Genomic DNA, 9,662 nt, shown 5'->3' on the forward strand with positions numbered 1-9,662 from the left:
TCACAATGTACCTTCGATCCTACATCCTGAATGATATAAAATAGATCCTACAATCTAGTTTCTACAGTCTATATATCGTAGTTTAGATCCTTGAAGCCAAATAGTAGATCATGATTGTTCAGTAAGGTGCATTACGATATTAGATCATAGATCTTAGTATATCCAAGCTAGATCATAAAGTCTCTAATATAGATCTTCGTAGCCCAATCCTGAAGTCCTGATCAAGATCAAGATTTTTGAGTCTAGATTTTCGTCCAGATCATTAGACATAAATTTTAGGTAAAGATCATGAAGGCATAATACTTTAGTAAGAATCTACTATTCTATAAACTTCATACCAGATCGTAAAATTTTCAAAAATACATCCCAATTTTCTACATTCTAGATCCTACACTCTATATACCATAGATCTTGGTGTCAAAATTCTTAATCCTAATAATACAGTATGGTGCACTAATTCTTAAAGCCTTGAAAATAATTCTTCTAGTATTCATTTTCAAATCCCCGATTCGAGATTTTTAAGTCTGCATTTCTGGACATAGATCTTTTGAGATAGGATTCTTGAGCTTAGATCATCAAACACAGATTTTTGACATTTAAACTTGATGAGTTAATTAGATCCTAGTAATTTATTCTCAAAATTCAATTCTTGGGATTCCGATTCTCCAGACTAGAACATAAAGCCTTAAAAATAAATCTTCCAGTATTCATTTTTAACTCTCTATCTAAAATTTTTGAGCCTTGATTTTCAAACATAAACATTTTTAGCAAAGATTTTTGAGTCCAGATCATTAGATATAGATTTTGAGAACTAAATCCTGACTCTGAAATTCTTTTTAAGACCTGAGAGTTCTGTATGAATCAACTGTTCTAAAATATACCAAATCGTACAAAACTCAAAAATACATTTCTTACAGTCTAGTTGCTATATCCTATATATCATAGATCTTGGTGTCTAAATACTAGATCATAATAATTCAGTATGGTGCATTAGGGTAATAGATAATAGATCTCACATTCTCCAGACTAGTTCTTGAAGACTCAAAAATGGATCTACTTATCTTAATTTTCCAGTCTAGATTCTAGATTTTTGAGCCTGCATATTTGAGCATAGATCTTTTGAGCTAAAATTTTTGAGTCTATATCAATAAACACAGATTTCGGAGCTTTAATCCTGGAGACTATCAGATTCTAATAATTCATTCTCCAGATTCAATTCTTCGGTCTTTGATTCTCCAAATCATAAAGTCTCGAAAATAGATCTTCAAGTTTTAATCCTCAAGTCCAGTTCCAAGATTTTTGAGTCTTTTGAACACCTGAGTAAAGATTTTTGGGCCCAGATGATTAGATATAGGTTTTGAGGACTAGATCCTGACCCTAAAATATTTTTTAAGACCTAAAAGTTCGGTATGAATCTACTATTCTAAAAACTGCATACCAGGTCTTAAAGTCTTCAAAAAATACTTTCTAATTTTCTACATCCTAGATCCTACTCTTTTAGACACCAGATCATAGATCCTGGTATCTAAATACTAGATCATCATAATTTAGTATGGTGCTTTAAGATAATAGATCATTACATTCTCCAAACTAGTTCTTAAATACTCGAAAATAGATCTAAATGTCATAATTTTTTATCCTAAATTCTAGTTTTTTGAATCTGCATCTTCGGGCATAGATCTTAAATATGCAACAGAAATCTAAATCCGATACTCCATTCTTTCAAAAACTCGATTTGTATTTTCTGCACTCTTTGCTCCGTATTTCCAAAACGGCTGGACCTGCCTTTGCCAAAAACTAATCAGCACATCTCCTTATCAATAGGGATCAAATGTTTTTTAAACCGGACGCACGGTTGATCCGTGCGCCCAAAAACGTCGACGAAAAAATGCGGATATACAAAACACACACACACATCCATTTTTTCTGAGGTATGCCAAAATGTTCAGAAACCTTCAAAACGTCGAGAAATGCAAAAAATTTTAATTTCGATTTTCGGCCCATTACTATAACTACCCTACGGGAAGTAAAAATAAGGAAGCAAGGTGATCCAGGAATTCCCAAATCACTTCCAACAATATGCATCTCTCAAACCAGAAATCCAAATATTTATTACCAAGTGATGATACCGACTGAAGTGAATAATTTCCTTCGCCTGCATCCCTGTTATAGTTTACTAATTTATTTTCCCGATCATAAATTACTCTATTAACATTATTGTATTAGTGTAGAGGAGTAGAGCATCGTCGGGCGCCGTCGTTACGCTTGCGTCGTCCGTCCATCCGCATCCATTGCCATAATTTTATATTCATGTAATAATATCACGCTCGTAAAATAATCACACAAACTCATTTTTAAACGACCCGCTGCCACCACCGCCCAGCCGTCATTCCGAAACAACCACCGGAGGAATGGGTGGATGGTTGACTCTCTCCGTCCTGCTCTGGCGGCGAAGATAATCGTAGAGCGCCGTCTCGCTCTGCATGCAGATCGCTGGATGATATCTGCTCATAGTCCAGGAGAAAGGAAAGATGAGAAGTGAAATAGAAGTTTGTTTGTGTTTTGAAGTAAAATTTCTTTAGGCGCGACTAGGGTGTAAATCCGTACAAATGCAACGGAAGTGCGTTACGGCAGATAAGACAAGATAAGAGTCGAGTTCCAATGATTCGTTATTCGCTCTCGATGATATCATTTCTATACGGGTCGATTGTGATTAGTCGTCGTGTCGTGTGAATAGAGATCTGACGTTGTATGCGTACCGATATCGACAAGAAAATCGGCATAGATAATTAAAAATTTTAAAGTTACATCAAAGTACAAATCTTGCTTTAATGAAATATTCTCGAATCAGAAAAATATTTTACCCTGTCCTCCTGAAAATAATAAAACAAATGCAGCATTCGCGCCGTGTATGAAACATAAGTTTATTGAAATTATTTCTATATTATTCGTAGTTTCTATAAATCTTTGAAGTTATTGAAATGGAAAATGAATGTTCAAAGAATGAGTTTATATCGCCAGAGAAAAAGTAAAAAAAACACAAGCAGTCAATGAATGTATGTTAATTTTAATTACATAAAGTTCTTCAAACACGATTACGATAAGTTGCAAAAACGTGAATGAATATTAAAGAAGTTATTAATCAGCAATTACTTCATTTCTTTAAGGAAGGTTCATTCTAAATGCTAATTACAATGACAAACCGATCATGTCATATTTGATGTATCGCTTTAATTACATTAAATATTATACATATTTTTAATGCTATCATGAATATATAATTTATAATTTATCTATTTATAAATGTGTATAATGGTCGACACTAACAAATGCGTGCATCACGAGTGTTACCATATTACTAATAAACATCATTCAAAATTGTTATATGATGTATTTATTTTTACTTAAATGCCATCTTGTACAGTAGCAAATAAGTTTTCCTTCAATCGCGTGTGAACCTTACAAGCACTCTTTTTTTGTATACCAGATTGGAGTATTCCAGGACTCAACGTCATGATTGTAAACTACGAAAAAAATTAGATGGGCCAAGAACTTTGATCGTTTTCTGGGTATTGTGGAAGTATAACTTCTTTAGGGGGTAATTTTACGATATAAAACTGACAATAGGACTGGCGTTCGAGGAATATTGAATGTTTTCAAATAGATTAGTATAAATATTGTAACATTGTCTAATATTTATAAGAATTATATAAACTGAATTACAAAGTTAAAGTTATTTATTTGAAGTATATAAATGAGCTTTAGAATTTTAGCCAGAATTAAATATAAAATCTGAATTATTTTCAAACAAAAAAAAATTTTCGAAAAAAAATTGGATTAAAAAAGCAATTGTTTCGTCAACACAAGCAGAAACTTTTTTGAATTATTCAAATCGGATACTTATTTCTCTCAAAAACTGCTATTTTTTGCACATTTAGCTTGGTATCTCCGAAACGGATGAACCTGCCTTTGCCAAAAACAAAAACTTCTCTCCATCATTACGAATTGAATATTTTTTGGATCATTCAAATCGGATGCTCCGTTCTGTCACAAACTCGATTTCTATTTTCTGCACTCTTTGCTCTTTCTCTCCGCAACGGCTAGACCTGCCTTTGCCAAAAACTAATCAGCACATATCCATATCAATAGGAATCGAAGGTTTTTTAAATTATTATAATCGGTTGATCCGTGCGCCCAAAAACGTGGACAAACATTGTATCCATACATACATTCATCCGTTTATTTTAAGTTATGCCTAAGGTTCAGAAACCTTTGAAACGTGAAGATAGGCAAAAAAATTCATTATTCATTTTTTTGTGATTACTATAAATTACCCTACGGTAAGTTAATTAAATATTTATAGAAAACAGGGTGTCCCAGAACTTAACTTCAAGCCCAAACGAGGTGAAGGGAAAATTAATCTTCATGAAAAAAAAAAACTTAATTCCTTCCAGTTATGTTAATTTAAGTATTACCAAGAACTTCAGTCAAACTGTGTCAAATTAATTTTTGAAGTAAAACTTCTTTAGGCGAGACTTGGGAGTAATTCTCCAACAATAGGATAGGAGTTTATTAAGGCTGACTTTCGTAAATTCTTATTCGTCATTGGGCAATGAAAAATCGATATTTTTTATGGCAATTTGTTTATATATTCTATTCAAAAAAATTAAACTTTGCCAATATTAGAGAATGTAAAAACAACATATTTTTTTTGTAACCCGTGACTTAAACGTCCAATGATTTTAAGTTTATGTCGTAATAGATTTCTGCTAAATAATTTTGACTAAATGAAAATGCATCTCAGAAACATCTTACACGTTCACCCAAAATTAATTAAATTCAAAAAACAAATAAAATATCTAAAAGTTTGGTGCCATTTAAGAAACTTAAGTTTTTAATTTAGTACTCAAAATTGCTATATATCATTGAGGTCATCATAATCGAAAATATTTTCATAAGTAATACAAATATAACAAAGTAGTAAACGGGTTGGCAGGTAAACTGGTGGACAGGTAAACAGGTATAATAATAGACAAGTAAAAAATAGACAGTTTGAAATATTGAAAAAATAAATAAACAGAAACAAATTTTTAGCTTAATTGCCATTTTATACAATAACAAAAAAGTCCTTGTAAACCTTCTGCTCCCTTTTTTGGTACATTAAACTTAGAAAGCCTAACTGCAAATAACCACATTGAAAAATTAACTTCCAGGTTCCACTAATTACATCTACTAGAACTTCAATTAACCACATTGAAAAATTAACTTCCAGGTTTCTCTAACTACATCTACTGAAACTTCAATTCCTCAAATCTTTGTCCTTTTCTACCGGACTAATCCTCTACTTCCCTCATGCCGTCTCGTTCTAGCGCCATAGCTCCGTCCCTGTCTCGCGTGTTACCGTTAATTGGCCGCAGATTGACATGATTCCTTGTTATGTTTCTCTTTTTGTTGGAAAAGTTGTTTTATTTCTAGTGGAAAATATTGTATAAGATAATAATAAGAGAATCTCGATCGATAATTTGTTATGTTTCTGGAAAACAGAAGTGTGTAGGCGGGAAAGGGCAGAAGTCTAGGACGAAGGAAAGTCAGAGTTTGGTAGTAATTGTAGTTTAGGTTCTTGTTTTCTAATTGCTTCTCCAAAAATGACCAAATTTTGTCCTTGGCTTTTTATTGTTTGTTTTTTTCTCTTCTGGTATAAGTTGTTTACCATTTGCATTCGTCATCCTAGTCCACTGTCTTTCTAATATGTCCTTGACAGTACAATCCTTTTCTTTTCCAACTCTTTGCAATATTTCTTTATTAGTCACTTCCTCATACTTTTTCAACACCATATTTTAATATTTCTTAGGTTCTTTTCTGGCCCTTCATTAGAGTCCATGTCTCTGATCAGTCTCTTCAAAAAATCGAGACTCAGTTTAGTCTTCAGTGGCGTCCATTTTTTTGATACAGTATATTTGGTTTTAAATTTAAATTTATGAGCAATAATAATAGATGTCATTTTAAGAATTTAAATATAAAACTGTTACTTCTTTCTATAGATTTTTTGTGTAATTTATGGTTCTATACCAAGATAAGAAATTTAATTTTTACAAATTCTGAAATATCATGCCACCTATCTTTTTTTGTTTTTTCACTCAAAAGCCAACTCCAAAGTTAGGCCAACTTGTGTTGCCACAAATTTATACATGATACAACTATTTTTTCATTTTTTTGGTTTCGTATCAAAAACTTTATTAATTTATTAACTTCCCGAAGGGTAGTTATAGTAATGGGCCGAAAATTGAATATGAAAACTTTTGCATTTCTCCACGTTTTGAAAGTTTCTGAACATTTTGGCATACCTCAGAAAAAAATTGATGTGTGTATGTATGTATGGATACAATTTTTTGTCCACGTTTTCGGGAGCACGGATCAACCAATTTGAATGGTTTAAAAAACATTCGATCCCTATAGATAGAAAGATGTGCTGATTAGTTTTTGGCAAAGACAGGTCCAGCCATTTCGGGGATACAGAGCAAAAAGTGCAGAAAATAGAAATCGACTTTTTGAGAGAACGGAGTATCCGATTCGAATGATCTGAAAAAACATTCAATTTGTAATGATTGGGAGAAGAGGTGATTAGTTTTTGGCAAAGACAGGTCCCGCCATTTCGAAGATACAGAGCTAAATGTGCAAAAAATGGCAGTTTTTGAGTGAACTAAGCGTCCGATTTGAATGATTCAAAGAACTTTCTGCTTGTATTGACAAAATAATTGCTTGTAGAAGAAAATTTGTTTCATTTTTTTTCAATTTTTTTTTTTGAATATTTTTTTTCTGCACATCGAAAATAATTCAGATTTTGATTGTAATTCTAACTTAAGTTCTAATATACTTTGAAGAAATATTTTCAACTTTGCAATTCAGTTTATATAATTCTTATAAATATTAGACAATGTTACAGTATTTATTTATAATAATCTATTTGAAAACATTTAATATTCTTCGAACATTTCGTTACGGTACGGGAAGTTCCAGCAACTTGCCGTAAGGCACAAATTTAGAAGTTTAAATTGTTTATTTTGAAGTGAATTTAACATATGTGAAAGTATGGTGTCAAATTTGATGCCCCAGGTGTCTAATTTGAAACGGCAAAAATTCAAGTTCAAATTTAAAGTGCCAAATATATAATTTGAAGTCAAGATTAAGTTGTCAGTGTCAAATTTGAAGTGTAAATATTAAATTTAAAGTAAATGTGTCTAATTTGAAGTGTAAATATTAAATTTGAAGTAAATGTGTCTAAATTGAAGTGTACATGTGAAATTTTGTTCCAAATGTCTAATTTGAAGTGCCAAATTTCAAATTTGAAGAGCTAAGAGTCAAATTCAAAGTGTAATGTGTCAATTTCGAAATTTAAAGTATAAATTTGAAGTGAAGGCGTCAAATTTCAAGTGCTTATATCAAACTTTTGTTTCAAATGTCTAATTTAAAGTGTAAAGTGCCATACACTCCACTAGTTTTAATTTTTCACTTAAAAGCCAACTCTGAAGTCAGGCCAACTTGCATTGCCGCAAATTTAAACACGATACAACTATTTATACGTACACAATTACTAAAAAACTATATTTTCATTTTGTTTAGTTCATAAAAAAAACTTAACCACTGGACATCCACTGTCCTACAAAAAAAAAAAGTCCAAAAATCAGACAAAGACAGAGTTATCGCGTTCCTTCTCCAGCGACAAGGACAGCATGCCCTCGAACGATATTAAACAAGGACGCGTGACAAGGACGGCGAGTGAAAGACCAAGAGAAACATACAGAGAGTGAAAGAGTCAACTATATCAAGTACTCGGTATCGATTTTCAGCTTGTGCAACAAGCGTCAACTTCTTTTTCTTTCTTATGAATCTTTGATACACACATACACATTAATGTATATGTATGTATGTATGTATATATGTGTATAAATCTGTGTTTGTATGTATGTATAGCATGTTGGATAAGATTTGCTATTCCAAAAGGAATATCCTGACAGTAATTAAAATGGCAATGAAATGCTGATTCAATTGCAAAGAGGCCAGATGTCCAAATGCATAATTCTAACAGAGAGTAGGTCTTTAGACATTTTAATATTATGTATACAGGTATATATATATATATATATATACTAGCCGGCCCGACAGACTTCGTCCTGTCAAAAAAAATTGGAATGTGGGGGTGTGTTTTGTGCCTACTTTTTTCTTTGCAAAAAATTATCCTGAACAGAACCGTCACCCTGGTAATAATTCGGTGTGAATTAAAAATAATTAAATAAAACACTATAAGCATTTAAAAGTAAGTAATTTTAATAATGTAAATCATAATTCAAAAATCAGTTCAATTTTCATTGTAGTGCTTTGTGATAAAAGATGTTTTTTGTTTAATTACCTGGCACATAGACAAACAAATCTGATGGTTTTCCAATACGGGAACAAACAACATACGATTTTCCATGTGAGAAGCATGGATTTTCTAAATTAATACACAAACACTTAATGATAACATAAACGCACTGGAAACGCATTGGGATGCATGGTGCGAGAACATCTTCTGCTTTATACTATCCTTTGAATATAGTTGGTCGATATTTTGCAACATTATAATTGCCGATCCAACCTTTAATTGAAGATTGTGAGGTGACAATCCTAGCAAATCCAGCGAGTTTAAAAACGAAACGTTAGTTGCCGAATCAACTGTTTCGCCTGTAATTTGTTCTTGAATTTTGAAATTTAATTAATTTACATCAATGTTTTTGGCTGCCAATATAGCTTGATTAATAGAAAGATATTTCTATATTATACAAATATATTCAAAATTATATTATCAAAAACTACACAAAATGTCATGACATAGATCATTGTTTTTTTTACAAATTGCGTTGCCTACTCGATTAAATAATAAAAGGGCTGTTTTTAGGGTTTTCCCGGCAATTATTCGTTTTTTTCTCGTCGTAACAACCATCCTTGGACTTCAACGACATTTTAAAAAAGGAATTGGCCAATTGGTCAGGCGTTGTTGAGTTATGCGCTTACCAACACATTTTGCGATCCATTTTTATATAAAGAAGATATATATATATTATATATATATCCTATATATATATAGATATATAATAAGGAAGTCCTTGCTGTGACAGTACTTACAATGTATTTTTTTATGGTTTCTAGTTCACTCTTTTACTTATCTCACTTCTGCCACCAAGTTTCTGTTTCTTGTTATAGTAATGAGTCGAAAATCTGAATCTTCACGTTTCAGAGGTTTCTGAACATTTTGGCATACCTTAGAAAAAATGAATGTGGTGTGTGTGTGTTTTGTGTTCGCTTTTTTTTCGTCCACGTTTTTGGCGCACGATCAACCGATTTGAATGGTTCAAAGAACATTCGATTCTATTGATAGGGAGACGTGCTGATTAGTTTTTGGCAAGGGCAGGTCCAGCAGTTACGAAGATACGGGGCAAAGAGTGCATAAAATAGAAATTGTGTTGACAAAACAATTGATTTTGGAAGAATTTTTTTTTTCAATTTTTTTTATTAAAAGTTTTTTTTTGTATATCGAAAATAATTCAGATTTGAATTTTAATTCTGGCTTTAGTCTAAAGATCACTTATTACTTTGAATAAATAAATTTACTTTTGCAATTCAGT

Source organism: Ctenocephalides felis, unplaced genomic scaffold (assembly GCF_003426905.1).
Source record: "Ctenocephalides felis isolate EL2017-DRISC unplaced genomic scaffold, ASM342690v1 CF-g0.4_SCAFFOLD_03572, whole genome shotgun sequence".
Lineage (NCBI taxonomy): Eukaryota > Metazoa > Arthropoda > Insecta > Siphonaptera > Pulicidae > Ctenocephalides > Ctenocephalides felis.